The 17,528-nt window shown below is 41.8% G+C and overlaps 1 protein-coding gene across 1 annotated transcript in view; it reads right to left on the reverse strand.

Annotated features, from left to right (window-relative positions):
• Positions 1-17,528, reverse strand: part of atos (atos homolog atossa) — a 44,166-nt gene that overhangs the window by 21,953 nt on the left and 4,685 nt on the right. The gene's annotated exons all lie outside the window — the stretch shown is intronic.

Raw genomic sequence — 17,528 nt, forward strand, 5'->3', positions numbered from 1 at the left:
TTGTTTAAAAAGTGGCCGAATAACAGTGAGCGATATAGTGTTCTTCGAGCTTACCGAGAAGCTACTACGATGTTTCTTCTTATTTCGTTCGACGCCAGGGAGGATATTATGGTAATATCAAACGTTGAAAGCCAAGGAACTGGCTTCAGACGTAGAACTCGGAGAAACAGATACTGCTCTTAGCATAATCTTCTTAATCTCGCAGCCGAGCTCTTCTCCGAAGAAGTACGTGCAGCGAACGAAGTTGAAAAGGGCCATTCTTGCGCGTATCGCCAGCTCCGCTTTATCGAATATCGCGGTAAATTTAATTCCGTTCCATTTTCGGTCGTGACATGTACAGCCCGTGTAACTTAATTATACTAATTTGCTTCTTGTCGCTGCGCAAACAACCATACCTTCTCCTTGCTCGCCATAGAACGACGGACATGACACGAAGGTAATTAAGCGGACGACAAAAATCGGGATTTTGCCGCTCGAAAGCACCGATTCGCTTGCTTTGATGGCATTTACGGTCTAATGACATCCACGACTGATCTTGCTTTTACGTTATGGCTACTTCCATCGATGAGACTTTAAACTTAAACAGCAATCAATGACCCGATCAAATCGTACACTTGGAATCTATTTTTACGACCTCATTCAGATTAATTCAAGTAGCTCGAGATCTCCCTATTTACTTGGCTATGGACTACACATATTTATACAAAGTCGTATTTTTATGAATATACACAATTAAAAAATGGCGTTTAGATAAAAATTTCGAGGTTTTATATTTCCCATTTGTCTTACATTTAAAACAATCGTTTATCGGCTAGAAAAATTTCCGTTTTTTTAAATAACTGATATCAATTATCTAAATACTAATAATCAATAACAGTTGTCGTGATTATTTCAACACGATCAACAAATCAGAGAGTGATCGTTCGAGATAAGAAACTGTCCTTGCTCGGATAACGCGATTTATACCCTGCTGCAAAATTTAAGTATTATTGTTCGTCGATACGCGTGATGAAACTTCAAACTTCGAGAAATATGTTTCTTTCAGTCAGAGGATGTATGACTACTCTTGGAAATCTTAATCTCATTTTGCAATACTAAATTTCTCTGCACGAAGGAAACCTTCACAAACAATATTTCCTTTTTCGTTCGGCACAACGACCAGATGTTTAATAACCCCCTCGTTATGCAGTTTATAGCCCACACGGTACGTACGGGTATCGTGTGGGTTTTGAGAGCGGACCTAATATCAAACGATCGAAAGATATCCGCCAACTGACAGTGAGTTTCGTCCATTAAGATATTATATTCCGCCTCTGCGAGAAAATCGTCGTTCGTGTAATTACTTCGCATTTATCACGAATATTTGCCTAATTCTGAATCACTCCACGGAGCAAACAATTGCAAGCAGCAAATAATGAATCATCGTGCAAAGTATCGACAATTTCGTTTCTCTAGTAACTACAGCCCTACATTGAATTTCCTTTTGAATCATAAAGTAATCCTAAGAAGTGCAGACATTAATGATGAATCATAATTTATTCCTGTTGAGTTCTATCGTCCTTTCTCAAATTTCCTAAATTTGAAGAAAATATTACGATGTACGATTTGAGCGTACATTTTAAAAAGTAAAAAATTCTTTTGTTCACTGAAACAAGGGAAAAACGAAAATGTAAATATTTAAGGATGTCGATAGCAGATACCTAGGTACCTAAGGCACCGAGAACTTTATTATTTTTTCTAGTAATTACCCCGGCTTGTATTCTCTATCGACTCATAAATAATTCTCACGACATGATGAGTAATAACTCACAAAATGAGTAATAACTGGCCGTTTAAAAGTGTCAAAACTGCATCTTCTTTTCAGTAATTGGCCCCTGACAATAAGTTATATTCCCTTTGAAGCTATAAATAAGTGCTAGGAAGTCCAATATTGACGGCAGAGCGATAACAGGCAAAGAAAACGCAATCTTCATCCGCGAGATATTATTACAGAGAAGACCGGCCTTCGTTCGCCACAATTGCAAACAGTGGAAAGGTTCAGATACCAGCAGAACAAAGTACAATGCACTCGGGAACACTTGCTCGAAAGCCTGCGTCACACGAGGGATGAATCCGTAAGACTCGCTCGTGTCTGTTCAGTCTGAAAGGTAGCTTGTCGATGATGCAAAAAATTAAGCAAACCCAACGAAAGATAATTGGTTGTGCAACGTGAAAATTTCATCCGCGAAATGTCAGGTAATGACAAATTGAGAATCACATTGCAGCTTGGCTAATGGCACAGTGGTTTAGCCTTAGTACACCTTGCGAATGACTTTCTATTTCCAGAAGCGTTAGAGGGTCTCGCGTGTACAGCTGTTGCACATACGGAGTCATGTATATTAAACAGCCATGAGTGAAATCCACGCTGGAAAAGCAAACCATACGCGTCGCCGATGACTCTGAACTGACACGAAAACTGCGCACTTTGAATACGTACAACGATGATCCACATTCGGAAGTAGCTGTACGAAGATAGCAGAGGGAAAGAAAAAAAACACGACGGAGCACGTGTGTTTCGGCGATTTTCTTAAACTCGATCTCACTTCGTGGTTTAAACGTCGCTTCGTGTAACTTAAGGAAGAGAAGCGTACGTACTGGGCGTTTCAAGTAGCACGCGAAGATTTAATTTTAAAGAACGTTGTTAGAAACTACAAAAAGCCGGGTCGAGTTACAGGAGGAACGTGTGTTTGCTAGGGCATCGAGAGACAGTGGTCTGGTAAGGAAAAACCAGTGTCTAAACTAAGACGTCCACCAGCGATTCGAGCATCCACCACCTTAACAGCACGCTTCTATTTCTATTTCCAGAGACACACAGTGGACATCGGAGACTCGCGCCACTCGAATCAGGACGTCTTCGTCAAACGTCTCAAAACTTTGTTTGAAGACGGACAAGAATATACCCGGTGTTCCTCGAAAGCCACGTTCTACTACAGTTGGTGGATTGAATCCCGGATTCTCAACCTGTTTTGAATCTTGAATCGGTAATTTAAAAAAGATTAGGAGGAAGCACTCGGTAAAAGGATCGGTTAAATGAAGAGAAAACAATCACGAGCAAAGGTCTCGTTGACGCAAGCGGTTAATCGTTTTCCAGCCAACGGGATGATGCAAACGCAGTCACCCTTCTTTCCTTCAGGTAGAATGGAAATCATGAAAAATCGTAGAACCGAGCTGACGTAATGGAACAGCGAGAGTAGACACCGAGAGAAACTTCAAGTTTCCGTTCGTACTAGATTTCCGTTTATATAATGTAGCCAGTTGCGATCAAATACACAGACGACTGTTCCATTGCTTTTCCAGATCCAACCTCAATTTTCAATCTACAGAAACAGCAGCTTCTACTGCAGAAATCTTAGTGTCTCCAATTAGTTATCATTTACACGATATCTTCGCGAGGTTTATCGACGAAATTGCGTGACTTGTTTAAGATTTCGTGAAGAATATTCTCAGAACAAGAGTCTCAGAACAGAGTCGAGAATAGTCGGAGTCGCGGCAGTTCGCGTCTCAACTTTGAAGCAATTCAAAGTTTTTAGTGACTAGGAAGTCTCTAGGGAGACCGAACGATCATTTTGAATATAATTTGAAGTTTAGAATTCTTGAAAGTCTCGATAAGGGTCGAATGTTCGATCTGGAGTCGTTGAAAATTTCGCGTTCTGTGCATTTTCTCGGTTTTAAATTTCTCATAGATGCATAAAAATCACGACGGATTTTACTCGAATTCCTTCAAACCCTTCGTTCTTCGAACTATTCAATTTCTCGTAATCGAAAGAATTTGATAAAAGACAAAGCAGGTTAGAACCGGTGAATGGAAACGAACGTGTCAATAAAATTCAACATCGTTCTACTCTTTGTTAATGTACGTGTGTAGGCGATTATGAAAGTGACCAGAGTCGAGAATCTAAAATAAATTAAATTTATCGCATATTTTGCGTTGCATTTATTTACATTACAATTATTCGAAAGTATTTTCGCAACGTAGTAGAAATTGAACCGTCGTATCGAGCTGGTTATTGCGTCGTTAAACAGAATTCAGTTGATGCGTCAAACGAGAAACTTTAAATATCTCGAAACGAAAAATATATGACTTAGGCAGCTTTCATAATCACTGGCGCGCACATGAGGCTTAATATTAATTTCTTTTAACATACAACTAGGGTCGTAACTCAACGTTCATCGTTTTATTGGGATAATGCAGGATCAAGCTAACTATGTAATCTGGCTTCTAATTAGACAAAATTCCATAATGATCTATCAAGAACGTCGAGCTTCGAATTTTCAAACGAATCTTCTTTAAAACGTCGATCGTCGAACACACTACGAATTTCTCAAATAATCCCATACTTCTATCAACCATTTTATTTATATAAATTCGAAGTGAATCGATCCTGTTTCAGATCCCATCGTCCAAGTCACGAGCACAGAGATCGCGCATTCTATACTCGGAGTTACAGGTCCCGTGCTAACTGGAAGAAGAAACGGCAGCGGTAGGAACTAGGTTCGAGTAAAAAAGGCGAGGTGAAAGAGCGGTCCTCTGGATATCATGTCAAGGCTAATGTTTATCGATCGAATAGTAGATACACGCGTCGACTGCTTATCGAACTCTGTTCACACACCGTCTGTCCTGTATCCTTTTCCCTTGCCCAGGTTGGGCTGGTCGAGGCCTTTTCTCGTTTACCAGTGTCGGTCCAAAGACAAGCATTTCCACTGTCAACCGTGTGGAACGATGTTTTGCAACCGTGTATGCTTTTGTTTCGTCGAAAATCAGCCGCTGCGGTTAACGGTGAAATGCATGTAATTTATTCGTTCTGAAGCGAGGCCGCACTCGCGGAAAACACTTGCAAAAAGATTGCGTAAACAAATTCGTTCTGTGGTAATCCGCGGTTATTACATCTTTCTTTCTCTTTCTTAAAAATAAAACACAACGAAACCAGGTGTCTATATGTTCGTAATAAACGAGGCGGGATCGACACGATTTTACGGATTCGTGATTTATAGCTATCGGATTCCTGTTATACGCGTGTGTACGAGTGATCGCGGTTTGTGGCTGGTATTTAAAAGCGAATATCTTTGTGATTTTACGATGTTTTTATCTGCCGACTACTTTACTATATGATCTCACGGCGAGAACGAATATAAAGAAGATGAATAACAAGAAGAGGGGAAGTTTTACTTAATAGTAACTTAACAAAGATTTTCGATTAAATCCAGACTTCGATCAATTTTAATTCGATAAATTTTAAATCAAATTTCAATTTCATTAAGACAGAGAAAAGAGAGAATGCAAAGAATACCGATAGAAGAGAAGATAGGAATTTTTACTTGATAATATTAAATATAGTTAAATTTATGTTTCCATTTGTTTCCATTTACTTAATGAAAAATGAGAAAAAAGAAAGAATATGGAGCAACAAATGTAATTATAGTCAGAATTCAACTGCAACATCGAAATCTAAATGGGTACCATAGAGGCCCCAGCTAGGTACGCTCCTGCCAGTGCTGGGGGCTCGTATCAACGACGAGGTCAGCTGAGCGTAGCGTCGAGCCCTCAGCTGGGAGCAAAAGATGGCGTCGAACAGCTGATCGGCTGTCTGTACATGCGCACTAGCGTGCCTGACTAGCAGACGCCGCGCGAGTGCAGGCGAGCGCACGTGTCACATATCGAAAGTCTATTTCCAGGTTAGAACGAAAATGGCTTGCCGTTTCTCGTGCCATATGGCTCGATTCGCGACTGCTTCCCACCAAGGGAACAAAGACTGTCGACTAACCCTTTGACCATGAGACTATTTTCGGAAGAAAGCACAATGCCGAGCAATCTTTCCATTGAACCACTTCATCGAGAATGGAGGGAGCTCTTTGATTAGAGTAGTCTCGTTCGAATAAGAAATTATATCCGCGTAGACTATATGAATGGAAAACTGCAAAAGAACCCTTCGACGAATCTTTTGTCGTCTCGTTTTGGAGCATAAACTACTTAACCGAATAACGGTGACCTCGTCGAGTACAAGTTGAACAAATAGCAGTTCGATCAGTTTCTCTAATTATCCCTGTTATCGATCAAACAGTATGCCCGATATTACCTCGTTTGAGCGAACAATGACTAGATATACAGGAAAGACAAGATCTAATGGGAACCCTGGATAGGGAATCTAATGGGGACGAATTCTCTATCGTCTCATTTTGGAGCACGAACTACTTAACAAACGGTAATGCTACCGAGCTTATCGAGTAAAAGTTAAGAAAATAGCGGTTCAATCAGTTTCTGCAGTTATCCCTATTATCGATCAGATAGTTTCACCGGTATTACTTCGCGAAGGCCTCGTAGTGAAGTTTACGAGGTCACAGAATCGAAGGCAACTTTTATCATATCGATGTCTGACTGCGACCACTATCTCTAGAATAAATACTACTTTCACCTAGCTAGTCAACGTAGCCAGGAGCTTAGCTTTTCCTAACGGTAGGTTAAAGTCGATAAAACACAGAAAGAATTGTTCGTCGAACGTTTTGTAGAGCGAAGCCGCCCTTGAATTTGTCGCGCGAGGTTACATCGAACGCGATGTTACCACAGTTGCTAGGAATAGTTACCAAAAGTCGCTTTATAAGCCTGACATTCCAGTTGGTACCGTGCCAACGCTAATCGTCGCGATATTGCGGCACGTTCGTGACGTTTCTGTTCGTGTCCTTTCACTCTGGCCAGGTGCTCCATCCAGTTATATCGATTCTGCGAGTGCATGAAAATTCAAAAGAAAGTCTCGTTTTATTTTATACCTTCATGAACATTTGTCAAGCGAGTTTCCCACTAATGGAAGACGATCTATATTGACTCAGTGAAAACGGTGTTTTATCGAAAACCGGATTACCTCGAGGCAAAAACAAAGAGATTTGACAAGATAAAGTTGCCAGTGCCGGAAACGTCATTTACAAAAGTAAGCATCGGAAATATATCCTCTGTATTCCTTCAGTAAATCGTTTTACCACCTACCGTTTCGAGGGAATTTCTCAGAAAACCGAAACTTTGCGACTCTCTGTTACCTGCTTTGCCTTTTCTTCCTTTGCTTGAAAATATCATGGAAAACATTTGAACACTCAGCATGGAGTACTTTTGAAATCTTCAACTCTAGGTTTACACTTAAACGTATAGCGTGGTGTAGTAATGCAACGAATAACTGACACCGTTAATCCGGTTACGAAATATAGACTTACGATAAATATCTTGTAACTTCTATGTACACTTTTAAATTGGTCTTCGGCTTTGTCAATATAATCGTGATAGTCGAGCCTCTGGTTATAGTGTCAATGACATTTCAAAATGTCTTACGAAAAGAAGTTTAAATATATACGTGCAAGCTATTGTACCTTGAAAAATGAAAAGAGACTAGGTAGGAAATGTTAACCAAGGAAGACGGTATTTAACGTGGACGCAATACGTTGGAAAACCGGTTGAATCGGACGAGTTGGCAAAAGTAACGAGCCAGATACTCTGGTTTTGCGTTGTACTCAACCGAATTACGATAACCGTGGCCTACGATCGTATTAGGCACAGCAGTCCTTTCTCGTCTGTGTCCTTTCACTCGAACCAGCTGCCACGAACTACCTAAACGGTTTAAGCAGGTACTTACAAGTTATTAAGAGGCATAGACCACCAGTAAACTACATGGTACCTCACCTTACCGAAACCCCATCTGTATCCGAATAGACGACAGAGTTTCGGGGCAGTTGAATGGGAACAACTTCGGACTTCGAGGTACAAGTGGGCCACCTATTTTCGGCGGCTCTCGAATAATTCAATGCAGGCTGAGAAAAATGTTGCGGCTGTAACAGTTGCTAAGGATGTGACGTGACGTCGTGGAGCACCTTAAATTTCACGAGAAACTACCTTGAACTTGCGATCTACTTTACAGAGTCTGTCCTCATCGCTTGTGCAATCGATTATTGCGCAGAACGTTGCCCGAGTTAATTACGATTCTCTTTGAGCAGCTCATTAGTAACTTGTGTCATATAAAGATGCGATTCTGAGATTAGATTAGCTCTCTGTCAATGACAGAGCTGCAACGGTGTGAGGCGCACGGTTTGCGTATCTGTGAGCTACGTGAAACTGCGTAAATTCAAGTGTAACGCGTTCTCTGGTCGATTTGTAAATCGCACAGAAGAATCCTTTCACCCAGTGACAACGGATTGATATAGATCATCCCGTTGGAAACGAGTCAAACTGTTTGGCTTGACGAGCTCGTCTCAGCTCAGGGATTAAGTTAACGAAGAGAACTTTCCACAGAATTTTCGAATGAAATTTACGTGCAAATCGAATTGAGAAATTTAAACGACAGTTCGATAAATATACGCTACTGTCCATGGGTATTTCAGTATTTACAATTGGTGGAACTTGGTCAAGTGGTTTGTATTTTTCTAGAAGCGAATTAAACTTGATTTGGTTCATTTTTGGCTATATTTAATCCGGAATCGATGGTTCCTGTATATGAAAGACGAGAATCGTAACGTTATAAGACAGTTCGCTAGTTTTCACAGAACAGCATATTGTTATAAAAAAATCATTGTACCCTCCGAAATCATAAGAACGTGATGCTTTTAAGAATCAGAATGCACGAGTAACTTCTTAAAAACTTGTAATCAAATATTTATCAACGACAGTGTCGTACCTGTTCCACTTGCATAGGGAAACAGGCATTATTCCAACAAACAGTATTCCGAGAAAAATACGGAACGGTTCTAAATTATCGCGAAAGAAAATGCAAAGTAATTGAAAACACGCTATATCTTGATCACGTGGACATTGATCTTCATACGCTGCATCGTCTAGCCCAGACACTGGCGAGCTTCGCCGCGACTTCCGTGTGGCGTTCACGCGCTGCCATCGACGGAGCTTACGAATTGCGCGTAAAACCAACGCACGCGATTGCATAATGTGCTTGCACGAGTGCAACGGTGCACACGTGTCAGTGCGTGGTACGATACCGTGCGACACCGTGGCACAACTGGCTGTTGCTAACTCGTGAAACCGCACCCTGTCTGTGGTGTCGTTTCACGATTTTAAAACGCTTTCAGAACCGGGAGAAACGAGAGTCGAAGCGGCTCACGAATGTAACACTAGATCCATCGATTCACCGGAGAACCCTACAACTTTTGGCAGAACGATTTACCAAAAGTGACACTAATATATTCGTGAGTGCACCCCCGTTCGTGAGAATTAGGGCGTACACTTGGAGAAAATGAGGCGAGCTTTAAGCGTTCTTGGGAAATTATTAAAATCCTTTATTTAATCACTTTTAAGTAACTAGAAATATAGCGAATATTTGGATTAAAGCGGTCGTTACAAGATATAAACCAGACAAGTATAATATGTAAACTCCATTCTTTTGAATTATAGTCACAGAATTACGAAAGCGCATAAATATTCGCGGTCTAATTACCACATTCTGCATAAAAGCCGTATATATCCTAACATTTATAAACGAGGCCGTAAGAACGTGCGAATCGTACGTGGACGTTACATAAACAAACAAAGAACGAGGAACTAACAACGTAGTAGTATCCTGTGATAAAATAAATCTCGACAAGACTGACAATGTCATCGATTGGTACGCGTACAGACACCGTTTCGTGATTCGGTCAGCCTATCCCGTTCCTGTTTGCTGACTTCCTGTTTTTCTAACTCGAAAGCAGGGCCAAGCCCATCAGGCGAAGCGATCTAGCGAATCCAATGGCAAGCTGGTCGAATTAGATGGTAACGCCGATCGCTAGAAATACATCACGAGTCGCGTACCTTTTGATTCTATCCGTGATCGTGCTGCCAAAAGAACGTTTCCAACACCAGCCAAAAATAAACTCGCGCTTCCGGTAGGCTTGCGCGCTGTTTCGCAGCGTTCACTACGAAAGACCGTGCAGAACGAGGATCGGCGAAAAGGCACGTTCTCGAGCTTCTGCCTCACACTCCACCCCGTTGTTCTCGTTTCCTCCATTCCGTCTTTCTATCGTGCACTTCCGCGAAAATAATAACGTCACTTTTACCGGAACGACAGAGAGAAAGGCAGAGAGACAGAGAGAGAGAGGGGGGGAGGAGGAGGTAAGAGACGAGACAAATCAGAATTAAGGAGCACTAGGACGCGACGATCCAACACGCTTCTCAGACGGCAGTTTTTACGAAAATCGAGAGTTCTCTCTCTCTCGTCCTCTCGCGATTGACCTACCGCGTTCCACTTTTGCGGAGTACAGCCACGAAACTGGGTCGACTGGCCGAAGTAACAAGGGGTGCACGGTTTGCGGACGAATCTATCCCGGCTAGCCGTGTTGTGATGAGAAGACATTCTCAAACACCGACGACAGCTTTCAAAATTAACCTACGAACTTTCCAGGGATCTTAACATATACGAGCTCGCGAAAGTATCTCAACACTCGCAACCTAGACCAATCTCTTGTAAATGTACTGTATATGTCATAGGAAATATTTTGGAATTTCATTAGCACCGCTATGAAACTCGACGATCATGCAAATATAATTATATTCACATTTTTCTAACACAATATACAGGGTGGTTGGTAACTGGTGGTATAAGCGGAAAGGGGGTGATTCTACGCGAAAAAAGAAGTCGAAAATATTTTTTTTTAATTTTTTTTTTTAATTTTTCCATCGAGACAACGATCTACAGTTGAAATCCGTCATAACGTACTGCACGCGTACCGAGCGAAAATTCAAAGTCGATTTTCTCGAAAACAAAGCCTAAAACGAAAAATTTTTATTCTATATTTTCGACTTCTTTTTTCGCGTAGAATCACCCCCTTTCCGCTTGTACCACCAGTTATCAACCACCCTGTATATCCAGATTACGAGATACTTGGTACAAGTATGCACTTCGCAGAGATGAGAAATGATATGGAAAATAAATAACGAACTTTCTATAACGACAAATGTAAGACACTGTTTTACCGGAAATAACGGCGGATTAATTTACAACAATTTGCCTTGAGATGTAATGCTTCGTAAGATACCCGGCCGAAGACTGTTGGTAACGCTAAGTAAAGTTACCGAGGTGAATGTTTTATTCCGTTTGTGTAATTTCGTAAGTCTGATTGGCGGGAGAAAGTAGAATCGCGCACGATATAATAGCACGCAGTTTCCATAAAGCAAATTCCAAATAATTCACTGTGCGAACGAATATAGCCAAGTATCCGATTCTTTGTGATACCGCTGATTGCCAGTTGCCTTTCAGAGGCTGGTTTCCAATCGAATTTCACCACGATAATTAACAAGATCAGAATTAGTCGATTATAGGAAACTTCGATCACGTAGAAAATGAGCTGGTAGTTCTTTAAGAACAAAAATCAATAAATAGCAGGTCTCGTAAACTCGTACAACGATAGGATTTTCGCTATACACAGTCGATACCTGTTTCCCCTCACAATGTTCGACTCTCTATTCGCGATGAAACAGGTTCTCCGCTGCTGTGCCTCTCGTTTTCGCGCTTCCACCGGTATCCTCGGTTAGAATCGGAGTAGAAAAAACCGGAAGATATTCGCAGCGGCGCGCTTTATCGCGATAACACGGCCACGCGAATGCAAAACAGCTGGATGTGGTTTGACTGGGGAAACAGCGTTCACCGTTTCTATCGAATCGCGTGCAAACCGAAAGACATCGGCGATCTTTGCTACGCTTCGAGATCTCTACGGAAGGACGGAAAGAGGCTCGTACCTGTTTCGTATATCTAATACACACAGAGACCGCGACTATCCAATTTCACGATGATAATCAACGCTGTAAGTGTAGAATACAATATCGAAATCCGAGACGGCCCCGAACGGGATACAGCGGTGTCGTTTTGGGTTCTTTTCGCTACATCCGCTCTGTTTTTGGCACGACCGTGCGCGCACCCATCCTTCTGCACTTATCACTCGAGTATTGCCAGTCAGTGCGAATTTAAATGACCTGACGGCTACATAAATCGATTCACAGAGTGACAACAACCGGTGACGCTACGCTAACATCATGCGTCACTTGTTTATCGAGCAACAGTTAATTCGGTTTGTCTTCTCTTCAAAATAATGATACTTTTTCTTGACGAGCTCCTATCTTTTTATATATCGTGCTCAGCGTAATTAAAAATTGCAAGAACAAAATTGTAATATCAGAGTAACGATATTAAAATGACGTAAATTCGATGGATGGAACGAGCCTTTGCTCGAATTCCATCTCTTTAATTACGTTGGAAAAACCATCAATTTGCATAAAAATCTACAGTCTGCTAATGAAAGATATACTCGAAAGAAGTCGATCGTCAATGGACACTGTTCAAGTTTCTTTTTCATCCGAGATAATCTCCCAACGATAGTCGATTTTTCTCGATCGTCACTGCACTTTGATATCTTCTCAACGGATCACACAACGATATCGCAATTCGTAAGGTAAATTCGCGAAACGGGTTGAAAGCAGCGAAACACGAACAGCAGCAAGTTTCTCGTTATCATAGGAAAGTGCCATGGAGCCTGACAGCGACTAGGCCGACGAATAGCCGCGTTGTTTCGAGGCAGCTTACGCGGCGAATAAACGACAGGCCTGCTGTGTTTTGCACGACATGTCGTGCCGCAACGTGTCACACAGTGCGCCGCCTTTTACATTGATGAATGTCTCGACGAGGGAAGGGCATGACGTCAATTCGCTGGAGGGTGGAAAAGGGCTCGACGAGGATTTTTTTTATAGCGTACGACCACTTCACCTGCTTCTCGCGTTCGAGTTACGCGAGTACGTACTAAATGCTGCACCCTACACGAGCGTGCACTCGTCGTGCTCGTTTCCTCCTAGCAAGAAATCACACCCTATAAATTAGACTGCAGAGGGAAACAAACTCTGATAATTAAAAAGTCATCGTTTCTCGACGATCCAATTAATCAAACGATGGTCGATTGGTTGACGGATCTACGTTAACCAAACGAACTCGAACAAACGACGATAACTATGACTCGGCTAGCAGCGCAATTACGTAAAAATGCATCCACGTCCGGTGAACCTTTGGGGACTGAGATGCCTCAAAAAAGCGGTGCAAAGAGCGTCTTCTCGCGAGACAAAGGTTTACTAGAGTGGCTGGGGGCGAAGAGAAGAGAGAATCTCAAAGGGGTAATGAGGCCGGTGGGTGGAAAGTAGTGGGTGCAGATCTAGGTTACCTGCATATTATGCAACCAACACCACTGCAATTCCGCGGTTGCACGTGCAATCGTAGGCACATGCACGGAGATCATTAACGACTCCGTGTTTCGACCGCTCCGTTCAATTTCTAATTAGCGTATCAACTTTATGTTATATGTACGACGTATCGACGTTCCACGTACGGACTCCATAAATCTCCAGAATTACGGAATAATCGTTGGCAAGAATTTATAGAATACATTATCGCACGCAAGCATCCACACACGTGGTAATTTTTGACAAGACGAATTATTATCTAATTATTGGATTGTTCGAAAAGCTGGCAGTAAAGCGTGCAAAAGTTTAAAGGTGACGGCGTTTAGTAGGATCATAAATTTATCGCATAATGTGTACCTATATCGTATTTTTTACCATGACATCTTCAGTGAATGGTAAATAAGTTTCGACGAAATCCGAATGAAAGTTTGAAATGGAAGAAATATAAAAAAATTTAATAGTACGTTCGAGTAACAATTTAAATCAATAATAAACATTGCTCGAGTTCCTTATAATTTTCTGGCCATTTCTGAGATCTACCTTGCTCTGTGTAAGTGGCCAATGTTTACGAACGACGATGTATGTTTAGATCCAAGGTACGAGTGGAACCAGCTCATGAAAACCGGAGAACAACGAGGATGGAAAATCCAAGATCTAATCCTGAAATAAGACTAAGAAGAAGCGAATATTTTTGGCGCGACGACGTATCCTCGCGGTCCTTAAACGAGCTCATATCTTTGCCTCGTACTTTTGGCACGTACGTCGCTTCTTCGAACGTTAACGATTCCTAGCAATTTCTTCTCTTTTTCTCTTCCACGCCAATGACCCAATAATACAGGCACGCGAGTGTTCCTCGTGCCTCGACAGAGAAACACGTGCGACTTTCAGCGGCTTCGAATAACGATCGGAGGTCGGTCTTTGTTGCCACGATCATTTATGGGACGACAAAACACGTGGCGGGCGAATTATGTCAAAACAACGCGGGGGCGTTGAATCCTAAACGGAGGACGATGAACCGCGCTGTTTTGGACGGGCGCGCAAGAAAATTCAAGGTGACGACCCAGGGTTCTTGTACGATCCTCGACAAAACGTTCTCCCGTTTCTTGAAATAAATTTATCGCGAATTTCTCTCTCTCTCTCTCTCTCGCGCGCGCGCGCTTCGAAGCGCGTCAGACCGCGCTTGTTTCTCAAATAGTCGCGCTCGCACGAAAAACAGTTCGAGGGAATTTCGAAAGATCGAATTGAATCGACTACTCGTCTATACCAGCTTGCAATTACGACAAACAATTTATCACGACTTTCACGAATCTGCGATTTAACGATAATTATCGCAACAGCAGGTCGAATAGAATCGCGGTGAAAGCAAGCGAAACCGATGGTTATCGAAACGGTGGTTGGTGTGGCGAAGGATAACCGTAATATCTGTGATTCATGCAACGCTCATTTACTTCCTATTTCCTATAAGAAAAATTTCTAAAGATTCTTTAATTCATTAGAGGCCGATCATTTCATCGGCAATTTATTTTCAGTAAATTTACGGTATCGAGTCCTGTTTTCCAACGTCGTGGCTACGAAAGGCAATCGCGCGAGTATCAACTCTGCCTCTCTTCTCGCTTCGATATCATTCGATTTTCCAACAATCGAAACTTCTACGAACTTGTGCAAATTTTCTTCTCTCTCAGCCTTCCATTATAAATAAACGTGGAATGAATGCGACGCAAATACATTCTTTCGGTTTAAATTTAGTAGACCACTTGATGATAGTCGTAGACAGGCGGTCTCTTTTCTTACGATTTCCAACATACAACGTGTAAATCTTTTGTGATCGAATCGAGCCACATGTTCAAATACTTACGAACGGTAGCGTATTATCTTTCAACAATGTCGCCTTTGCACAGCTTTTAAATATTATTCCACTGCTTGGTCCTTCGCGTATGTATCTCATACGATTAAAAACGTAATTCGTGAAACGAAATAATAGAAATTCATTCGATCGATAATATCGATTCCATCTGTTGTTTTAAGCGCTATCAGCGTACCGAAACGGTGAAAAACAGGCGTAAAGATCGACGAAACAATTACAAGGTAGAACAGGTCCGTTTCGCAATCGAATCCTGCAGCAGCTAGCCAAGCCACGTTTTCCTCGAAATTGCAGATTTCCGTCCAACTAGATGGACATTTCGTATCAACCTTGACTAGCAGAACTCGTACGAGAGAGGCGCGATATCGCGACGTGGCCAAGGTGCAATGCAATTGCACAGGCTGCATCGTCCCCGAACAAGGCTGCGGTAAACGGTCTCGTCTCTCAGATAACACGTGCACCGCTATCTTCTATCTCGCATGTATCGAGCTTACATAAGGCACCGCGGTATTATGTCTTGTCAACGACAACGGTGCAGCGTGAAGCGATTAGTTACGACACTGCCTGCGGATATAGAGACGAGTAAACGAAATACGAGTACATTCGATGTGTGTAGTTTCGCCGATCTTCTAGGCTCGATACAGACGAGCGATATTTCTTTTTGCAAGCTATCGTTTACGAGAAGAGGGTAACGCACGCGTCGCGGTAAAATAAAACGCGTGAAATATGTGGCAGATAAATATATATGTTGAAGAAATGGAAAAATTGATGCGATGTACCGACGCTGATGTTAACAAAAATTGAGAATTTGATCAATCGGATGAGAATCTGTATAAAGTTAGCTGAACAAAAGAAATAACGATGAACGTAGGATTTTGTAAGTGTTAACACGAAGTTAATCGAATGCTTCGTCATAAGATAGACAACGATCCGGATTGCGGAATTTCATAAACTTCGATATAAGGACAAATATTTCGAAGTGAGGTATTTTGAAATATACTATTCTGAAATTGTGTATTTTGATATATAGGCTGTGCTAAATTTAAATAACACTAGCGTCGTGAAACGTTATCGTTACTTTCATGCCACTCGATGATTGTTCAAATAGGAGCTCGGGTGACCAGAAACTAAGATTACGTGAAATTTTATTGATATAAATAACGAAGTGTGTCGCGTGTGCTACCATATAGTCGTATTTCTCCATACGATATAATAAACCGCTGAAACGTCTAACAGCTAACAGAATTCACTCGCCTGCATCGAACGTTACTCCAATTTTATGTACACTTTATTAATTCGTTTTGTAGATAGGAAATTGATGATCGAGCGACGAGAGTACGCCGAGGTAATGGTAGGTGCAATGGTAAAGAGCGCAAAGATGCACGATAGAGTAAGGATGTGCTACTTGCACGCGTGAAAGTGGAGCCACGCGAGGAAACTTCACGACTTTGCCGCGATTAGTCCGATGAGTCACCATCGTGCTAGTTGTAGGATCGCAAAAATATGATAGACACTGCGATACTGTAATTATTTCATTAGATACGAAGAAACGTGCACGTAGGATAGTCCTTGACGTGTTCGCTTCAATCGCAACATCTGCGCACGCTAGTCTTCGGGAAACAAGTTTTTACGAATTCGGTACACGTGGAGAGATAAAAGCTGAGAAATACAAGTCACTACCTGCATGACGAAAACGCGATAATCGGTTGCAGTCGAAATTTTCATTGCCACCGATAATCCGTGGAATAATTATCGATAAAGACAAAGACAAATTGCCCAACTTAAAAAAAGTATTATTTTCTATTTAATTTCCCTATTTAATTTTCGACATTATTGCGAATTAACAGCACCGTATGTTTACCTCGGTGCGTTCTTCGAATCGTTGTAAATCCGATCGCGTCTTCTTATTCCCAGCTCTTACGGGCTATAAATGGTAAAAAAAGTCTGTTTACTTGTTAGAAAGAAAAAGAAGCGAGGTCGAGACGTAGATATTCGTGTAGGGTTAAATGCTGAAAACTTATCGACCAGTAAAAATCACGGTACATGCTCGACAACAGGGAAAACGGAAAGGGCCAGCGATGACTTTCTCGATTGATGCATTCTGTCGTCACAGAACGCACGAGTGTTCCGGTGCATACGAACGCTCACTGAACACGTACACATCCTGCTCGTACGAACGGTTCTTCGATAATGTGGGTCAGCTCGTTTACGCCGCCGGCTCTCGGCTTATCTAGCTGTTAGAGCTGCATATACATTTCAACGACTTATTCGTATCTGCAAGCTACTTGCAAAAATATCCTGAATAAAAGAGAATAAAAGAACAGAGAAAAGAGAGAGAGAGAGAGACAAAGACAGGGCCAGAGAGACAGGGAGGAAGAATTTTCAATTCACCAAGCTAATGAGAATCTCATTGCTGGCGTGAACGTGCACGTTTGATAAGAGGGCGAG

This window comes from Bombus flavifrons, chromosome 12, assembly GCF_040668555.2.
Source record: "Bombus flavifrons isolate JBK064 chromosome 12, iyBomFlav1_principal, whole genome shotgun sequence".
NCBI classification, from domain to species: Eukaryota; Metazoa; Arthropoda; class Insecta; order Hymenoptera; family Apidae; genus Bombus; species Bombus flavifrons.